Source organism: Anastrepha ludens, chromosome 2 (genome assembly GCF_028408465.1).
Source record: "Anastrepha ludens isolate Willacy chromosome 2, idAnaLude1.1, whole genome shotgun sequence".
NCBI classification, from domain to species: domain Eukaryota; kingdom Metazoa; phylum Arthropoda; class Insecta; order Diptera; family Tephritidae; genus Anastrepha; species Anastrepha ludens.
In genome coordinates this window covers 46,683,319-46,705,745 of record NC_071498.1, presented here as the reverse complement: position 1 = coordinate 46,705,745, position 22,427 = coordinate 46,683,319, and positions in this window count along the sequence as shown.

Below are 22,427 nucleotides of genomic sequence, written 5' to 3'. Positions count from 1 at the left end.
AACAAAAAAGATTTTTTTTAATTTTAGTAATTTTAAAAAGGGTGCTGAAATTGACCCTCCCGAAAAATTGGACCTGGACGGTGTTGTCCATTTTGGCTCTTCTATTTATCTGAAACAGAAAAACCAAAAAAATTATTAATCAGTATGACTGTAGCTATGTCCCGTACTAGAATAAAAAACAAAAATAAAAATTGACAAAATGGTGCGGTTTTGAAATTGACACTCTAAAAATCGGGTCTTTTTTTCAGTTTTAGAATCCAAAAAATTCGAAATAATTAAAATAATAATATTATATGATTCTAGTACGAGCGATAGCCATTAATATTGTGAACAACATATAAAATTTTCAGACGATTTGGTTGAACGGTGTGCTTTTTTTTTTGACAACACCAGGCCGAAAAAAGTGGTTTTGAGATAATTGAGTTTAAAGTTTTAAGAGTGGCCCGTGACACGAATTTGGCTGTAGAACCGAAAATACTGGAAATATTCTTCCTACTTTCGAAATATAAAAAAAAATCACTTTTTTGAAAATTATAGACCACCGGGACTCCTTAATTTTGAGAAAAAACTTAATCTGTGAACACTGAAAAGGAATACAGTATACTCTTTCATAACGGGCACCTCTCTTAAGCAGGCAGTACCCATAAGCGGACATTTTTTCAGTACATACCATAAAATCTTAAGAATTTTTTTTTAATAGTTTGCTCTTGAGCGGACAGCCCGCTTATAATACATTAACCCACCTACAACATTATTAGCTTTTTTTACATCTAAAGGACCGCTTAAGAGAGAGTACACTGTATTTTAAGAGGTTGGAGTCTAATGGAATGGTTGTTTCTTTTTATTTTAACTGCTCTATAACTGGTTTATTTCATGAAGACGTTAGACTAGAACTTTTATTGATACTATAGTATGAGTTTTTATTTGGAATTAGTAATTTGCCGACGCATAGTGTATTTTTTAGGACATCGTCGTGTTAAAAATACCACTTGCCAAGATGAAAACATAAAATAGAACACCAGCTGGTTGAGCTGAAAAGTGAACTGGTTTTAGTCTAGTTCACAACTAGTATTTTCCACTGCAGGGTATACGAGTATATTCATAAAATGCAAGCGACATATCTGTGCATCATCTTGCGATGTACAATTCTTTGCACTACAATAATAAAATATTACCAACACAATTATTTACGCATACATACATACACTGGCTCTATTCACACATAGTTCCTAAGGAAAATGCGGAACGAAATTTCAATAATAAATAACACTTTTGGCGAATACCCGATTTATTACTTAAGATTTCTAAAATAATTGTGCTGCTCTGCAAGTGAATAATGTTTTCGGATACTCATTTTACTCCATGACGTTCTACTCAGCAATACGCTTTACTCATTTAACTCATTTTACTCAATTTACTTGCAAAATGTGTTTAATACTAACTTTGTTTTGCTAGTAGATTTACTCAGTTTACAATTCTCAAAGCCAGGCGCTCGGTAGCATTGTCACGTTATTCTCACTGCCGCTCTCTCTCTCTTACTTTAATTAAGAATAAGTTCTTCTCAACCCTCTCCCTTACCATGAACATGAGCACTCTCTCATACCTATATATAATGAAAACACGTGACTTTTTGAACGAAAGATTTTGAGGAGAATATATTTGAATTTCAATCACTCGTATGGGGAGAAACGTAAAGCATAAGCATAGGAGCATGCAAAAAGCTATATTGTTGGATGTACGCGTGGCTAGCAACTCTTATACGCTGCCATATCCTGTCAATCTCTACTCAGTCTGTTAGTAAAACTTTGACTCAAAACGTGCATCAAGTTGAGTGAGGTTGAATAATATTAAAATTATTCTTTGAAATATTTAAACATTTTTTTTTAGTTTATTGTGGTACTAATTATTGGCAAATATACGAGATGCATAATTAAGCAATCACCATAATTTTTTATTGAAAAGAAAGAAAACCGCACTAAGTTCAAGAATTGCACAAGATATCGAAATGAATGAAAAAGAAGATAATATCATAAAAGTCAAAATGAAAATTTGTATTTTTGTTTTGGTTTTTGGTTGTAATATTGATACATTTTTATTAGGTCAAGGAATTTGTTATTTATTAATTTATTTTAATAATCTACAGGACATACGACAGTATGTTAATTATAGTTTGTGGCTATGGAGCACTATGTGCTCATTGAAAACAGCAAGTTATTGTTTAAGCGCTATGCGCTTTTGGTTTATTAAAGAGGTAATTACGACTAAAAACTTAAAAATAATTTAACCTACTTATATGTCCCTATTCTTGGCACAATGCGGCGACGGTGTAGCTATTGGTGTAGCTCGCGCTCGACAGATGGGATTATCCAACAAAATAACAAATCTGATTGAAAATATATATTCGAATACGAGAACAGCAGAAAGGGAAGTATCAGATTACGTTGAACCCGGTACAGGGGTGAAACAAGGTAGTCCGTTACCACCTTTGCTCTTCACATTATACCTGAATAATCTACATGACTGTTTGAAAGGTGGTCTACTGATTGATGGAATAAATGTACGCCTTCTTCTATATCCTGATGATATTGTTCTCTTAGCTGATAATCCTAATGTCATGCAATCTATGATTAAAAAACTAGATATACAGGGTGGCTGATGAAAGCCGCTACCAAAAAAAAATTGAATAACTTTTTTTCTTTTTAAGTTATCTGTTCCATTTTTGTTTTAATTTGCAGATTGATCTTTAAAATTTATTAAAATGGATAACTGGGACACGCAAACAAGAATTTGGATAGTCCGCCGCTATCACGCACTGGAGTCCGTAGTTTTGGTACAGAGAGAGTACAGGCGGATGTTTGGCGGCGATCCCCCGAGCAGATGGGCCATAATGAGACTGGTGAATAATTTTGCTGAGCAAGGAACAGTCGCAAGAAGGCCTTATCATCGAAACCCACCAGTTCGGACGGAGGAAACGATCGCTGCTGTAGCTGCAGCTATACAAAGCAATCCAAGGGTTTCAACAAGAAGCTTATCTGCTCAACTTGGTGTCAGCCGACAGTCTTTGCAAACAATAATGCACAAAGATTTAGACTTATTTCCCTACAAAATTCAAATGGTTAACAAACTGAATGCAGCAGACTTGCCGATTCGCTTGGAATTTTGCCAGAAGATCCTGCAAATGGTGGAAGAAGACCAAAACATGTTAAACTGCCTTTTCATGTCTGATGAGGCCTATTTCGATTTAAACGGCAATGTGAACAAACAAAATTGTCGAATATGGAGTACTTCTAACCCACAGATACTCCACGAGACGGAATTGCATCCTCTTCGCGTGACAGTGTGGTGTGCGGTTTCTTCACGCTGTATTGTCGGGCCTTATTTTTTTGAAGAAAATGGTCACACCGTTACGGTTACTGGAGACCGTTATTTGAAAATGCTGAAAGAATTTTTCTATCCAGAACTACGCCAAAAGAGAATTCCTTTCAACTCTGTGTGGTTTCAACAAGATGGGTCAACGTCTCACATAGCCCAGACTGTTATGACAGAGTTGCGACGAAAATTTCCCAATAAACTGATTTCAAGAAACTCCGAATTTCGTTGGCCCCCAGGTCGCCTGACCTTACTGCACCTGACTTTTTCTTGTGGGGTTTATGTAAACAAGAAGTTTATAAAACAAAGCCAACAAATTTGGATGAACTAAAACAATCCATTCGGGCAACAATTGCGGCTATTCCTGTCGCAACTCTCAAAGCAGCAATGAACAAATTTTTACTAAGATGCCGCAATTGTGTCAACGAGCATGGGGGTCATTTAAATTCAATTATTTTTAAAACTACAATAGTTAAGCTACATTTAATAAAATTTAATAACCTTCAACTTGAAAAAAAAATAAATGCATTCCATACACTAAAAAAAAAGTTATTTGAGTTTCTTAATGTAGCAAAATTCATCAGCCACCCTGTATATTGCGCTGAGTGGAACATGGAAGTAAATTTAATGAAATCTGAGAAGATGGTCTTTAGAAAAGGTGGTCAGCTAGCTAAGGCAGAAAAATGGTGGTACAAAGGTGAGGAAATAAAAGTGTTAGCAGAATATAAATATCTTGGTGTCATTCTCACATCCAAAATGGCGTTTGCTAAAGATGTGCAAGCCAGAAATAATTCAGCAAAAGCTAGCGTTAATAGTGCATGGAGCAATTTCTTAGCTAAGCCATACATCTCATACAAAGCTAAATGGAAGCTGTTTCAGGGTGCGTGGAGAGCCATACAAACATACGCCGCTCAAATCTGGGGTTATACGCTGTTAGAAGAAGAAAATAAACTTCAGTGTGATTTTATTAAAAAAAATTTTCAAATTACCTAATTTCACTCCGAATTAAGCTACTTATATTCTTAGGACCACATATGAAATACATTTGGAAAACTATCTATAAATACAACAGCAGTAGACTCCCGGAAAAGCTTACACAGCGCATATTACGAAAAAACGTGTTTTGGCTCAAACAACTCAATGACTTAGGTATGGAGTTTGGCCTCAAGCTTGAAGAAAACATAACTGCTACGGACTGGCAAGATCGCTTTATCCAGCTTTTATCAAACACCCGTAAACTACAAAATTTAAACATGGCAAAACAAAAAGCACTTTCAAGCACCACACGAATATATAAACACTTAGATCACTCAAAAGGAGAATCATTCTTTAGAGAAGATATGCCGTTAACTGACATAACAACAATATTTAACCCCTTCGAACCGGAAAATAACCAGAGGGAACATTTCGAGTTTAGTGATATATCTAGTACAGGCCCTGAAAGGAAGTCCACCACCCCCTCCAGGGGACTCCAGGGGGTCTTTCGTGATTGGAAATTTTCATTAAGTATTGACCAAACCGTAACACTTTCAAATGTCGACACTTAATTATTTTCACCACTTTCCGTTGATTGCGTCTCATCATTTTCAGAAGAAGTATTATTTCCGTTATCTTCGCCAGATTTTTCTGATAAGAATCTTTTCTCTTCAGAGCGCTCGTAATTATCGTCAATGCCGTCTGAAAAATCGACGTCACTAAGGTCACCAGATTCGTCACACTCCATTAGCTGGGCCAATATAACCCCTTCATTTAATTTTATCGACATGTTTCAAGGTTTTTCTAAATCAAAACAGGTTTATGATTAAATATGTTAAAAATTTCGAAAGGTTAGGGAATGTCGACAAGCTCTAAACGGGGCATATATATACCAATAAATAAACCTAACGGGACAGATAGATCCCATAAATAAAAATAATCGAAATAAGACTTAGAAACTGAAATAATGCCTCATTAATTAACTTACCCAATTACGGTGATCCAATTCAAACTTAGTTTTAGATAAATCTAGTATTTTGTACATTTATTTTCATTGAAAAAATCGAATATTCACCAGAAAATAGAAATTGATTCAAGCACAGCCACGTTTAGAAGCAAACTGAGCGGCGTTTGTTTACTATTTTAGCATACAAAAACACAGAACCGTTAACTGAACCACACTGTACCAGACGGGACAGTTTTCAATGAGTTTTAATGGAAAATTTAGACTATAGTTATAAGAATACTAAAAAATTCTCTACTACTACTATATACTAATCTACAGTACAAATTACCTTACAGACTAGGTAAAAATATAAATTAAAAAAAACCAAAATTGACAACTAATAAAATATTAAATAACTAAATTTAATTTTTTTACAGAAGTAGATCTAGATAAAGCGAAATCAACTAAGCTGGAATCGGATAATGAATTATAGTCTCGAAATGCGTGAGCAATAGGCGCTTTACTCGCAAATTTAGTCTTAAAGTTTTCCCCATAAAAAGAGTAAAAATTGCGAGGACTTCTTTGAGGAACATTAAAGCTTATCCGTTCAAATAGGCCTGGACTGTCGCAGGTGACATTAACAACACTAGAAATAAACGAAAGTGAAAATCGTTCTCTTTTCTAGAAACTCTAAATTAATTATGTTTAGTCGAGAATTATAGGATGGAACAGGGAACTCAAATCGTATTGAACATAATGCCAGCTTAAGAAATATTTTCTGAACGCGCTCTATTTTACACTCAGAAGCTAAACTATCGTTCGCTAAACAAATCAGCTATCAACAAAATCACATCCTACCATCTTCTTCGACTTTATCATCAAAGTATTCAGCTCTGAAATAACTGTCGACAAAATATTAAATTTGTACTCTGCAGCAATTTGGCGGAGTTGTTCTGGCGTAAGCGTAAAATTGCATATCACCTGTCTACAATTTGTTAACGCTTGAAAATCCCTGTTGTCGTTGAAGCGGTAGCCTCAGTTGTTCTCAATCTAGTCATAATTTTCATCACTCAAATATTTGTGATAAATATATAATAATATTTTTGGCCCTTTCCTTTCCGAATTTTTATTTTGGCGCCTGAGTAGTAATTCTCGATTCGTCTACACTGCACACAAAATTTCGCAACTCTCAAATGCTGTGGAGCACTGTATCCTTGCCATTTCGCAGGCAGTGGAATAATGAGCTGTATGAGATGCAGTACTCCGAATAAAGATCCAACAGCTCCGTTGGCTAGGCTATGTCATTCGATTGGAAGGACATGCTTCTGTACTGAAAGTATTAGATGTGGTGTTAGCAGAGGAAGAGAAAGTCCTCCTTTTAGTTGTGAAAATTAAAACGAGAATAACTTGGTTTCAGTTGAGAAAGTAACGATTGGCGCGCTTTGTTAAACTGGGTCAAAATCGCTTAGGCGTTTATCGCGCAAAACAAGAAGAGAAAGATAAAAACAGCGCCAACTTTTTATGTGCGATGTGTAAATTTCCGTACACCTGGTGCAGCTCCGTCATTGTCTGCGAGTTTGTTTGATCACAAAAATTATTTTGTACCAAAATTTGGAGAGCTTGAAAAGTTCGGTCCGAACCGAATTTAACCCTTTCCTACTTGTATTTACTTCACAATTAGTATAGATTTTAACCCCTTCAGACCTGAATTATTGTTAATGGATAATAAAATTACTTTTTTACTAATTATTCGTAAGATGGACATCATAAAAACAAATGTGTGAAAAATCATACACATTTATTAAGTTTTCCGAATTTTCCGGCATGTGCACAATTATGCACATTAGGTCCCAAAGTAAAATAAAAATATTATAAGGCTTTAAACATTATGTGCATTATTCTGCACATGAGGTGCGAAGAGGTTAATTCATGATTTTTCTTTATTTTCATTCACTGGCTGCCTAGCTCTCGTGATATTATTCTCGCAAATTACAACAAATGTGAACCAACACAACACGCAGCTTATTACCACTGTTGGAACCTTGGCATCCCTTTGTGAAAAAGCTCGTCATGTTTATGGGGTCAGTTGTTGGTTGGTCAGCAAATGGCTTATTCATGGTTATGTAAAATTAATTTTTAATGTTATTCGAACATTTGAACGGTGGAAAACCGTGAATATCGCGTCAATTAATATACGTAAATTCTTGAAACGCTGAATTCCGAGAATATTCTAATTGACTACTTTTACACACTTCCATGCCACATACTTTATATCAAACAGTGCTTTTTAAAGTTATTTACCCCTCATCAAACGACAAATGTCCGGCCGATTAAGTATTCCTGTAAAGCAATAATACAATGAAATTAAATATCAGGCAATTAGCACGCAAGAGAAGTGGTAAAGTCACGCTGCAAGCGCCACATTTCTTTAAAAGGATCCAGTTGAATTCGAGTCGCTTAGTGTCTTAGTGATTCTTAGACCAGTTCGTCAAACATTTTTCTGAGAAATATTCTATACATTATTATATTTTCAACTATTATAACAATTTAGAAAATGGTAATGTTTTGGGAAAAAATTATAAAAAATCACTAAGACTTAAGCCAAGCCAATTAGTCTATTGTCCATACTTTCAAAGCTATTTGAAATGTTGCTCTTGCAGAAAATAATGCCCTTTACCTATTCAAGATAACAATATTATTCCTCAACACCAATTTGGGTTTAGAGCAAAACATAGTACAACTGAGCAAGTTCATCGCATTGTGTCATTTATACGAAAGTCCTTTGAGAAAAAACAGTACTGCACTGCACTGTTCTTAGACGTAGCACAAGCATTCGATAAGGTATGGCACCGCGGCCTAATTCACAAAATTACTAGTTTACTGCCTACGAATGTACACCTCCTTGCTGCAAAACTATATCACTAATAGAGAATTTGTTGTAAAGCGAAAAGATTTTTTCTCTCGGCATTGTAAAATAGACGCTGCAGTTCCACAAGGCAGCATTCTAGGCCCCATTTTATATGTATTATACACATCTGATATGCCAACGACAAGCCAAACAATGACATCAACATTTGCCGATGATACTGCAATACTTTGCACTCACACAGACCCAAAAGTACCAAAGTCTATATTACAAAGGCATATACTTGAAACAGAAGTATGGCTTAAAAACTGGAGAATAAAGGTTAATGAAACCAAATGCCTCTAAGAAAAGAAACTTGCCCTGCAGTTACAATAAATGGTCAGAATATACCACAGCAAAACGTAATAAAATATCTTGGAATTCGCTTATATTTCGCAATATTAATAATATTGAAAAGAAAGTGTCGAATATGAAGCTTAAAATGAAAAGCCTATATTGGATGCTTAATTCGAAATCAGCATTACCTCTAGAGTACAAAGTGCTACTATATAAAGCCATGCTAAAACTAATATGGACATATGGTATAGAAATGTGGGAAACGGCTACGCCCTCAAATATCGAAAAACTTCAGAGAGTGCAATCTAAAGCCTTGCGGATAATCACGGGAGCTCTATGGTATATAAAGAACGCTAACATTCACAGAGATATTTGCATACCTTGTGTAGCCGATTAAATAGTACGGTTGAGCAAAAAATACCTACAAAAACTAAAAGACCATCCCAATAAACTAGCGCGAAATCTACTTTTAGATGAACGTCACACACGATTGAAAAAAAGAGACATCTTCAAGTCTGTACTATCTAAATTATCTCATCTCACACGAGAGTCCGTCCCAACTTCCTCCAACCACACCTATCACATTCAAAAAAAAAAGAACAAAAAACAACAACATTTTCACAATCGACATGAGGGACAACGGAAGCTTTAAGGGAGACTGGAAACTAGGCCTTTCCGGCTCCCAGCTACGAAGAATCGGAGACTGGAAACCCGTCCTTTCCAGCTCCCAACTATGAAGAATTGGAGATTCACAACCGATTTAATCATATATGTAAATATATATTCATTTGAGCAAATAATTCGTTTTTTAGCACTGGCAAGGAAACATATTACTCTAGTATATAAGATTTGTAAACTTCTTGTTAGTTTCTTATACAAGAAAGATTCAATAAATAATGAAAAATGGAAAAAAAAAATTTCCGCGTCGATTTAATTCCTATAGTTTATTTCCATATATGCTTGTTGATACAATGTTTATTTGATGAAATTAAAAAAATTAGCAGAACAAAACTTCTTGGGGATTTCATAGCTATAAGAATTTAACTTATCACGAAAACGGAAGGATACCTAAAAAATTGTCAGTACCAATGGACTCAGTGCACTCAAATTAGAATTTTCTTTTGCCAAGTTTTTTTCTACACCTGTCAAGTTTTGAAACGGGTACTGTGCAAGTATTATTTTGAAAAATTTCAAAAAAATTTCAAAAGGCACTTTTCACATGCTTTCAAAAGAGTTGGATATAGTCCACTAAATAATTCATGCAATAAGCGGATAGTTAAAACTGTGAAAAACTGATTACTTAGTGAAAATGAAACCTTTATTTTAACTACCACTAAAAACGAGTGCAATTTCGTGGTAGTGCAAAATGCTCAACCCTGATAATCATAAATGATAAATATTTTTAAATATCCTACAGATTATTATTTATTTGCTACCCATATCACTAAATCAGATATTTTCAAATTGTGATTCCTAAGTGAAACTTCGCAAGTCCTAAAAAAGAACATGTTCTGAAATGTCTCAACCTTGTGACACTGTGACTTATGTGGTGCTATTTTCAAAAAATACAGTACTCGGAGCCTATTCTACAGCAAAGTTGTCCGTTGGAAGACGACACAGTTTTCTATGAATATGTGCTTGACCAAATGTCTAAGTGCCGCAGAACTAAATCACTCAAGCATCGTTTTCTATAAGAGCTAACAATTGCGAAGCAAAGTGAATTAGTCTGGTGGTGGTCGAGGCCAAGACGAAGTACTACCTCTCGTCAAACAAGCAATCGGCACACTCGCGTCTTGGAACCTGTGGTTTTTGATAGTTATGACCTTGAAGCACTCTTGAAATCCAAAGTAGAATCTCTACCGCCAGCAACTGCTACTGTTACATTAAATAGGCATTAGAGTAGTAAAATTCTCTCCCGACGAACCAAGTTCGTTTTATGGCGAGATAGTAGATATAGCCCACTAAATAAAGATCCAGTGGATCTGCTGTCGTAAGTCGTGTCGCACGAATAGTATTCGGTGTGGTATCTACTGATGGAAAGCTCAGGAGGAAAGGTATTTGGCTTCACTTGATGTGTGAAACTAGGCAAAAATTGCTTAAGCGTTTTTTCGCGCCATTCAAGAAGAAGAAAAAATATGGCCATCAAACCAGCAGAATACTCGGGTAGAAGCCAATAGTTAAACGGTAGGCCATTTGATGTTATCGAAGCAATCCGGATTTATATCCAGCTAGGATCTGTCGTTTCAGCAACTTTAAAAAAGAGCTTACGATTGCGGAGCGAAGTGATTTACTCCAGTTGTGGTTGAGGCCAATATAAAGTACCTCCACCCGTCAAATGAGCTATGATATGTTCTATCAGCAGCTTTACGTAATTCAGCTTTATAAAATTCATTAAGGTGGGAGCCTGGTTTATAAGGTCAAAAAAATCAAAAATTTTTTTTTTCATTTTAAGCGATTCCTAATATATTTCAGAATATTCACACAAAGTTACAGAGCCTAATTCTCAATATTTCCGTAGATAAAAAGCCAAAGGTAGGCGAGCGTTAGGTAATATAGTTACGCTGTGACCGGACAGCTATAGTACAAACTTTATCTTCTTTTCTCGCCTTTTAATTTTTATGATTTCTTTGAATTAGCGTACATGAATGAAAAAAAACGAATGAACCTTTTGAAATGAATCATAGCTTGTTCCCTTCAGTATTAAATTCTCTTCTATTTGAACTAACAAAATAGATAAAAAAAAAAAATGTTCAAGATTTTTATACCAAGTTGAAGTGAATTTTTTTTTTATAGAAAGGCATTTTTTTCTTTAAAACCTCCAAAAAGTTGAAATTTTGGAATTTCTCTCAGTTTTCTTAGTTCATCTAGAATAAAGAATCATGATTGTTAGAAATCCATTTGAATTTTTTGCTTTAGATAAAAATTACGAGCTGTATCTTGTAAGCCAGTTGGAAACTCCAGCGTTGTAGCGCTCTACTAATTTCTATGTTAAACATTTTTTTCAACTTATTTTAACCAGTACAAACATTTTTTATACTTTTTAAATATTCATTAAAAGAAAAAACTTTGCAGTGCTACATTCATTTTTTCCTTAAAAACAAAATCGCGAAGAGATGCAATTTTTAGACCTCATAAACCTCCCCCCTTAAGGGATGAACTCCAATTTCTACAGTTTGGATGTTAAGACCTCAATTTTATATTTATTTTATTCATTTAAACTTATTTCATTTATAAGAAGAACCACAGCTCAACATATTTTTCGACATAGATTCCATGTCTAAAACATTTTCTGATAACTTCAGTTGCTTTGATTTCAGACCAAAAGCAATCTATTCAATTTTAGCCCAGCAAGAAAAATGATTTTTATCTGCATATCATGGGAATAGAGTTTCAGTGGACGAAAGCGTAAAAACCCAAAATAGAAATACAAAATATTTTAAACTCCTACTTGAAAAAAAAACACAACTACAACGCGCGCTTAAGTGCAGTATACGTCGAAGTTTTGTGCGCAAACTGCTCAATAAAATTTGCAATAAAACTGTCAAAAATTTCAGTAACGTACAGGCAGCACAGCAGCAACAACAATGAGAAGAAGTATTTGTAATTTATCGAAGCATCGATGATGTGCAAATTCTTCAACTTGCAGCTGCAATAATATTTCGAAATTCAACGCCATACTACTACATGCACACTGCCCCCGCTTGCACCAAATATGACGGTGGAGTGAAGGAAGAGAATATGCGATATTGCATAGCAATCGATGAACGCTGATATACTGCGGCTGCAAAGCTATTTATAAAAGTGGAATAAATTTTATAATATATAAAGAAATTCGCGCAATTTTTCAGGATAAGCAACAGTAGCTCCACTCGGCCAATAATAATAGGGAAATAAGAAACCGGTACCTTTGTAAGCCTTTTGTATTTTTTGTGTTTTTTGCTGTTCAAGCTGATAGAGTTTCCAGCACACAGTATGCTGCTGGTAGCAGTGCCGGTGGCAGCATAGCACAGCACATGCAAGCACAACACCAATTGTGTGACGTAAATCATGCGAGCCACTTTTGACAGAGCACATCAAAAATGCGCCAGTCAGGAGCAGTAACTCGCAGCATCAATGTGGTAGTGGAGGGCGTCGCTTCAGGCGCTCCAACTGACTGTCTGCTAGAGTCCCTGCGGCAAAGAGTTGGTTGCGCGAAGCATTTAAATAAAATGGACTGCAACTCGTAAGCGCAGCTATGTATGTAAGCCAAATTGCAACGGTATGTGTATAATATTTACATACAGTAGCGAACATAACTGGGCACATGGCGATTTTTTTCAATATTTGCAAAGAGCATTTTTCTCGAGTTAGATTTTGCTTTACGTTCTTCAAAAAATATGTGGCACATTTTAAACAAAACTACCAAAAAATTATAAAATCTAACTTTATACAAAATTCAGAAAAATTCAAAAAAAATTTAGAAAATTTTCATGTGTACAGTAAGATGATCCATGAAATCTTAGTAAAAAAGGGAAGTTCAAATGAAATTAGAGCCAGTTTTTACAAATTGCATTTGTGGTAAAAAAACGCAAAATTCGTCAGCAAAAAAAAAAAAAACAAATACTCAAAATTAACGCGATTTGTTAGCTGCTTAATCCTTACACTTATTTTACTAGAACTTCGTGAGCCATGTTAGCCAAATATTTCTTAAATATTCAGGTTACAAAGTCTAAAATTTAGTAGACATTTTTTAAATTTTGTATAAAGTTCGAAAATTGGATTTCAATGGATTTGATTAAAGCGTTAAAAACATCTTGTTTTTTTTTTGAAAAAGTAAAAAAAAACATATAGACCCGAAACAAAAATTGGAAACTTTTTAAATTAAAAAAAATTGTTTGTAATTTTTTTAATGTTGTGTAAAGTTCAAAAATTGTATTTATATTTATATTTAATATTTAAAAGTATATAATTATATTTAAAAGTATTTTGAAAAAAGTAAAAAAAATATAGACTCGAAAAATTTTTTTGGAAACTTTCTAAAAGTAGAAGAAAAGTTCGCACTCGAAAACTTTTTTGGAATTTTTTCAAAATTTTATAAATAAAGTTTGATTTATTTGATTTTTAATTGGTTATAGCTTGAAAAGTATTAAAAAAAAAGTTAAGAAAAATTTGAATTCGAAGAATATTGCAAATACTTCAAAAATCCCCATATATCCAGCTATGCTCGCCAGTGTACATATACATAAACGTATAAATATGCCCACGAGTACTTACATAAACACACACACGACTACTAAGCTTGGACAGATACGAGTATGAAGTGAAGCAAGCAAACGCTAGGTTAGTTGGCTGTCGCTCTGAGGTACCGTTCGAGCTCTCCTAAGTTGCTGTGCTATGCTGTGGCGATGCATAACTCTTTTAGATTTTGCATGCGCTCATTCCAAAAAGCACACATACATATACCTGCATACAATAGCACACATTCACAGCCATGCTCTATGCTGATGCAAGCGTTGCTTGATGGGGCCGTTAACTTTTGTTGTAACAAGCAATTTTCACTAAAAATACCAATGTGATGCTTGCAGCTCAGCGCCATAAGACAACAAGTGCCCGACAGCAAGCTCAGAAATGAAAAGGCACACACACAAACACACACTCACACAATTACTTGTATGCGCAGCCACAGCAGCAGCGTTAGCAGCAAGTCTCAATGCGCCATATCACCCCTTCGTCGCTTTGCCCGCTTGCCCGCTCGCCGGCTAACTAACCAGCTGGCCGCTAAGCTCAACATTTCATCTCAAAAGTTAATCTAAAAGTAAATTCCCGAGAGTTGGTAACTAAAAGCGTCAAAAACCACTACAACCGGCTGACGGTCGAATGGGGTGGGCAAAGTGTTGTTCATAGATGGCAAGTGGAAGCGGGAGAGTTGCGGTATAGACGTGCACAAAATTCATAGCAACCAAAGAGTTAGAAATGTATGAGTGGAATGAGTCGGCGAGGAGTTGAGTATTTTTACACAGCCAAATTGGTATTAGTATTGGTGCAAATGTACTTCACTTCATTGAAATGTTGCATGGGAAAATGTTATTCTTCATTTCAGCAAAACCAAAAGTGCAATAACAAATTTGAACGAATAACAACAGGAAAATAAATTGTATGACAACAAAAATCACGCTGAAAATTGCAGCAATTGAGTGTAATGTAGAAGTTGTCAACGGCGTATATTTGGATGTATATTACAGTAACAATTGTGTGTATGCAGCTAACCGGTGGGGCGTATGAGTGACTTGAATTCTTGCAGAATGCGAGAAAAGTTTGAAAAGCGAAATTTTTTAGAGATGTTGATTTTGTGTGACTAAAGTTTACGCAAGTGGTGACACTTTTTGACCACCATTCACCTGGGGTGGTTCGAAATAATTCTTTTGGAAGTGATTTCTGTAGCTTACAACTTATAGACTCGCTCAATTATTTACTGAGAAACCATCTTGAGCTGATTCATATACTAGGGTATGCCGCATTTGTACACCAATACTGTGGATGGATGTACGGAAAGGATGGTCAATGCATGCAGTTCTAATGAAATAGAGTGGAACAGAGAAATTCAATTAAATCCATTTGTACTTGTTCTAAATATTCAATGCTTATCCAAGCTGAAGTCTAAAATAAACAAGACTGGCGTGATCAACATGTTTTTGAAGGCGCTATCTTTCTAGTGGGTTAGTGCGTTGGAAGTTACATCCCTAGCTGACTTCAAGTGAAAGCTTGGTGAAATTCTATTCAGTGGAAGCGAAGTTATTGCGTCGAAAGTGTCAGTATGTTTGTGTCATCGGTACAGAAATGAGTTTCGAACAAAGAGCTAATATCAAATTTTGTTTTAAAATCGGTAAAACGTTTACCGAAACATTTGATTTGACTAGAAATCGCATTTTAACCATCAATCACTCACCGTATTCGCCTGATAGGGCTTCCTGTGACTTCTACCTATTCAGAAAATTGCCATCTCAAAGGCTTGTACCGACATCCTGAAGGACATTCTGGTCAATGACCTGAAACACTCTTTCGAAAATCTCTCAGATCGCGCAAAACAGCGTATCCAGACCAGAATAAATAAACTCGAAGTTATCAGAACAAAACTCCTGTCATTTCTATTTTAGCTCTTTTCTGTTTATTTTGGACTTCACCTGGTATATGTTTTTAATTGAAGTACATAAGAAATTCGCACGCGTTTTTTTATTACTTTTTTTTTGCTTATACAAGGTTACCGGGCAAGTCGTTCTGGATTTTGAAACACATTATTTTTTACATTATTTTATTAAAGTGGTTATGTCGCATGGTGCGCACAACGCAACTGTTTTCGAGGTATTTGTTTTTATATAATTAAACGAGGGTTGTTTGTTAAGTCCCTGCGAAAATAAAAACTACTCAGATGTTTGGGTAAACCTTTTTTATTTTTCGACATTGTATCCTTTTAGGCTTATAGACTTCTTCCAACTCTGTTCTGGTTTGTTGATCCATTCCGAATAATTAGATTTATAAGTCCAGTCTGAAGTCCAAGTATGAAAAATAGCCACTCGTTTCTATAATCAAAAAAATTCTACATCTATTTCCCGCCAGTTACTTCTTCTAATTGGGAAACAAATATTAGTCCGAGGGAGCCAAATCTGGAGAACAAGTGAGATGTGAAACGTATTGGAACCCTTTTAATGATATAAAAAAACAATCACCCGACTTTCTGATTCGAACAAATACCAAAGATAAAGAAATGGACCGATCTGGCCGAAACTGGATGTGTGTTCTTCTAAGCAGAACTTCGATACGCGCTAGTAGTGCTACCTCACTGACTTTGTACGGACCTTTAAAGGAAGCGTCGTACTTTAAGGAATTTGGTTTTAATATTAGGTGTACGACTAAGTTCTCGTTGTTTTTTTTTTGCTGCAAATAAAACTTTATTCTCAAAAAATGGTTACAAGTGAATCGTTGAAAGTATTGCCTATCGCTGGATATTAGTTTTCCCCATCTTTCTGTTCATCTATTGAGGCTATCCACGGATCAAGCCAGTTTTTGACGTCTTCATCTGAATGGAACTGCTGGTCAGCTAGACCATGTGCCATCGATCGAATGAGGTGATAGTCGGACCACGCAATGTCTGAAGAATATGGCGGGTGGAGTAGGATTTCCCATTTGAGTGTTTTCAGACAGGTTTTAATGGATTTGACAACGTGAGGCCGAGCGTTGTCATGCTGTAGAATCACTTTTCCATGCCTCTCCGCGTATTGCGGCCGCTTCTCGCGGAGTGCTCGGCTCAATCGCATCAATTGAAGTCCATACCGATCCCAGTGATGGTTTCGTGTGGTTTTAACAGTTCATAATAAATAACACCAACTTGTTCCCACCAAATACATAACATAACCTTCGCAGCGTGAATATTCGGCCGAGGTGACGACGTAGAAGCATGACCGGGCAGTCTCCATGACTTTCTTTTCTTTGGATTGCTGTAATGAATCCATTTTTCCCCACCCGTCGCGATGTGATGAAGAAAACTCTTTCTTTTTTGCCGCTGGAGCAATTGTTCACAAGCGAAAAAACGACGTTCAACATCTCTTAGTTTTAACTCATAAGGAACCCTGTTTCTAAATCATTCCCAAAGCATGCAATCGCTTGGAAATGGATTGGCGGGTAACTCCTAATACTGAAGCAAGCTCTTCTTGCGTTTGACACCGATCCTCAATGAGCAATGCCTCCAATTCAGCGTCTTCGAAGGTTTTTGGCCTTCTTTGACGCGAACATTAAAATCACCGTCTTTGAAGCAACGGAACCAAACTCGGCATATTGTTTCACTTAAAGCAGCATCTCCATAAATTTTCTATAGCTCTCGATGCGCCTCAGCCGCCGTTTTTTTTGAATGAAAGAGGAAAATCAACACTACCCGCAAATGACGATTATTCGGCACAAAGTCAGACATTTTCACACAACCAAAATTCTATGTTACCAAAACAAAATCACTAATGTGTCGAAGCAGTTTGTTTACCATATGTCCAAGTTTGGTTTATGACGTTTAGGTTATATTAGAATCGACTAGCACATACTGCTGACGGCATCTATTGACAAACAGCGGGAACTTAGGTGCGCACCCAATATTAATTCAAGGCCCCTTTTTTTTGTTTTTTGTTTTTTTGTTACAACTTTTAGTTACTTAATAAAAATGATCATATAATAACCAAACTCTGGCGGTTAAAATTTGGAGTTTATGGTTTTTTGCCAAGTGTTTTGGAGTTCACATCATTAACCAAAAAAGGTTGTATGGAAATTATTCTGCAAATTACTCATATTTTAGGTACAGCAAAATGTGCAATAATGTTAATTGAACGGTCTCAGAAGGTAGTCCAACATAATGAAACATCAATTTAAAATGCTACCTATTTTGTATTTGGAATACTTTAAACAATCAAAAAAGGTCGGATGAACTTTTCTTTGCAGTCAAGAGACGCCCATATGTGCAAGAGTAATCGGTGTTTGTTTTCTTTACGTTTTTATGCGAGACCTATAATAGAGAAATAACTTGAAACTAAATAACATTAGACGTTTATTGACACAGACTTTAGTTTTAAAAAAGCTCCGTAAAAATAAAAACAAGGAAAACAACGGTTTCAGGCACTCGGATCGAGATTGCTGAACTCAATACGATAGTGTGTGAGCGAGTTCTTCAAAAATTTAATTCTTGTATGACAGCCTATTGACGTGTTCATGAAGGACATATAAGTGTCGCCATTTTGTCAGTGAGTCAAAAAGGTATTGGCACACTCGAGTAATCAAAGTTCTCAGTGCTATAGCTTTTCTTCTAATGAAAGTACAATATAAAAAATAGAAAACGGCCTCAAGGCAATGCTGTGTGTTTTCTGGGATCAGAGTGGTATGATTTGGTACGAGCTGCTTAAACCAGGTGAAACATTTGACGGTACACGCTATCAACGACAATTGACCGCCGATCGGCGTCACAAAGTAATTTTTCTTGATGGCAATGCACCGCCACATCGAACAAGAGCGACCCGGGAATTGATACGATTGGGAACCGCTGGTGCATGCGGCTTTCTCACCAGACTTGGCGCCTTTCGCTTATCATTTGTTTGTATCGATGGGCCACGCACTTTCCGAGCAGCGCTTCAATTCTCGCGAAGAAGCCAAAAAATGGCTCGATGATTGGTTTGCGGCCAAAGAAGGCCAATTTTTTGGGCGCGGCATCCTCAATTTGCCTGAGAGATGGGAAAAATACGTCGCTAGCGATGGCTATTATTTTGAAAAGTAAATGTGTAACCATTTTTTGTTAATAAGCGTTTGAAATTGAAAAAAGTCTCATTTCATAGGTATCTACCCGCACAGATAGAGTAATCAGCTTGCTCCATTGCTGCTGTAACGCGCTAATGCTTTGTGGGTCCTCCTCTAGATTGTATAACGACCTGCAAACGTCTCTTCATACTATTCACTAGATTTGAAGTTTCGGAAGGTATTATTTTATTCCATTCAGCAATTATTGCCTCTTTAAGGAATTCTTTGACGTTATGTGGTGAGATCGTACCTTCCGTTATAGAAGATACGACACATATTCAATGGGATTTAAGTCCGGCGATTGCGGGGTGTTTTAAGCTGTTTGGAATGGTATATCAATCACTCTTGCACAAGATGAGACGAATGTTTTGGGTCATTATCTTCTTGAAATTGACAAGTTGTCCCATTAAGGTACAGTTTGTCAACACTTGGACTTAAATTTTCTTTCAGACGCCGCCAAACACCCCCAAATCATCACATTTCCTCCACCGTGTTTAACTGTTTTGAGCAGGTTGTTCTCTTGAAGTTCTTTATTTGGCTTTCGCCAAATCTTTTGTGCTTCATATGACTGAATAAACTGAATTTTGATTCATCACTAAATATGGTAGTGTTCCAAAAAGCGTCGGGCTTATTTAAGTGCTGTTTAGCAAATTCTAGCCTCTTTTTCTTATTTACCTTCGAAATGAAGGGTTTGCGTCGAGGAATCCGGGGGCTGGGGTTGGGATTAAAATTGATTTCAAATGAATTTTGCAGGGTCTCGCACAATTGGCAGCTGAAGGTTTTGAATTTTGTGCCACCGTGGACATCACAGTTCGCTCCTGTCGTTCGGTAAATTTCTATGGGTGGTCCGATTTGCTCTCCGGAGCTATTTCGTCAGTATTGCAATAATGTATAACGATGTTTCGCACGCTGGACCATGATTTATCGACAAGTTTGCCAATTTTGCGATAGGATTTTTTTTCTGAATATAATTTATTATTAATTGACGTAGTTCTAGGAAAATTTCAGCACCACGGTCCATTATGGTCTATGCCCATTGAAATCGCTATGAAAAGTGAATGCGACGGTGTTCAATTCCTAAAACGTACGAATAATTGAAAAGCAAGATTGAAAATAATGGGAGTTTACCGTTACGACGCCAAAAGCATAGGCTAACATTAAGAATGTGCCAATACTTTTTTGATGTGAATTTGCGCCTTTTTTTACTTTTCAAGGTTGAGTTTGTAAACCTAAGTCGAAAATAATTTTGTTTTGTTCAGATACGTAATAATTAAATACATTTAGAAAATACCGTTTTCCATTTTTTTATACTTTAGAAGAACAGCTATAGCATTGAGACCTTTGATTTTTCGTGTGTGCCAATACTTTTTTGACTCACTGTATATTTGTTAAGAATCGTATTTTGAATAAAAACAGGGATATCCGAAAGAATCAAAATTTTGCACGTTTTATTTTAAAACAATATTTAGGCGCGTCTTTTGAGAGATCCTTCAAAAGTAACCCACTTTTGAAAAGAATAAAAAACATTTCATTTTAAAATTTCAATATCCTTTTTTTAACCCTTTGTGCTTATCATATTTATGTCTCCAATTAAAACTGAAGTTTTTAGGACATAAATTAATCTTTCAACTGAAAAGAACATTTTTTTTCAAATCAACTGTTCATAACATTATTTTGGTATATCAATATTCCGGCTAAACGTATACTGGGTACAAATTGGACTAACTTTGAAGTTGTTGAAAGCTGCACTCATATTAATGCAATAGATTACTTATGTTACCTAATGAAAATGTAGGAAGTCCATGGAATTCAAAAGAAGCAGAAGAAGAGGATTTATGTAAAAATCTTTCGAAGTAATTATATTTGATAGCAGAGACCTCCACATTGAACGATAATTGATAGATAAACTTACAACAATCCATGAAGGTTTTCTATAGCTTATTTTAAGCAATAACTTATTTTAAAATGGTTAACAATTTTTATTTGTTATGCCTCCATTTTAAGGTTGGCCCAACAATTCCCGTTTGACAGATTTCTAATTCATGCCAGCACGAATGCACTTATTTTTTTGAGATCGTCCACTGGAAATATAGCTTAAACTAATTACTGAGGTTAGATATTTCACTCCTAGATGATTACGAACTTTGGTAAAGCATTACTCCTTCCTCTTCGAATTCTAATTGGTGAACTGCACCTCGTTCATTAAAGATGACCTTTATTAAATGCAGATTAATTCATAGCCTTCGAGCAGTGGAGCTCAATAAAAAGCCTGCAACATATCTAATCTGTCAGAGTCAACTTATGAGTTAGCCCCTAAGGATCTTTCACCTCTTTTCAACTGCAATAATATCAAAAAGATGCACCAAATTTCTTAGTCCAAGTGGGCCCACTATTTGGGCAACCATTGTAACCTAACGTAACCTGACCTCCAAGGATCTAAACGTAATGGTAAATTCTGTAAAAATCTTCTACCTTTATTTTTTTATGCTTGTTTCGTACTCCTTATTATTAGTAGAAGGCCATTACGCACTGCGACCAGAGCTGATCTATTGAGAAAGGCCTATTTTGTAACCCTAGAGTTTTAGGCTTTTTAAAAATTTTAGCACAATTTTGGGTTTGTTGTTCCAAAGATTGCATGGAGATACTACGATACTACCAAGGTGATGAAGTCTCTGTCTGCCCAACGCAGGACATTCACAAAGCACATGTTCTGAGCTTTCTATGTCCATTTCGCAAAAGCGGCAGACATTGGTCTCAGATAGACCAATATTATTTAGATGGTACCTCAGGCTGCAGTGACCTGTAAGATATCCTGTTAAAAAACGCAGATCTACTCTGTTTAGTGAGAGAAGTTTGTCAGATATTTCTTTGTTGGGACTTAGGAATAGTTTGGCTTGACGCTGACCGGCACAGTTTAGCCAGTGTGCGGCAAGTTTTCTTTCTTCCCATTTCCTAAGGAATTCATTAATGTGCCTTTGTGTGAGTCCACAGTAAGGCTCAGGACCAGTAAGTTGCATATTTGCTCCTTGTTTTGCAAGGTCATCAGCCATTTCATTTCCCTTATGCCCTTCATGTCCCGGAAGCCAGCCTAGTGTTACTATGTTGAGGTTTCCTAACGTGTTGAGAAGGTTTAGGCAATCATTTACCAATTTAGAGGTGATAGTTGTTGATAGAAGGGCTTTTAGAGCCGCTTGGCTATGTGAAAGTACGTAGATGTGAGCACCTCTCATTTTCCTTCTAAGGCATTCTCTCACACATATTTCAATGGCATGTATTTCTGCCAAGATTTGGGATACTTAGTCAATGTTGAAAATTTTGCTATGAAGTAAACAAAATTAGCATTCTAAAATGTAATATTTTCCGTTCTTGTAAATTAAAACTTCCTTAAGATGAAATATAGTTAAACAAATTGTTCAAGTTAACACCGGCTATGTGCTTATTCACAAAAACTTGCAGACTCCTTTGGTAGCTGACACTTGTCAAACCAACTTATTTTTCATTCCAACTTATTTTGAAATAATAAGGAACTGCACCTGCTTATGTGCTGCTACAATAAAAAAATAATATCAAGGGCAGCTACCCACACATTATTTTCCCACAAGAAATGCTGACGATGAGGCTGCTATTTAAAAT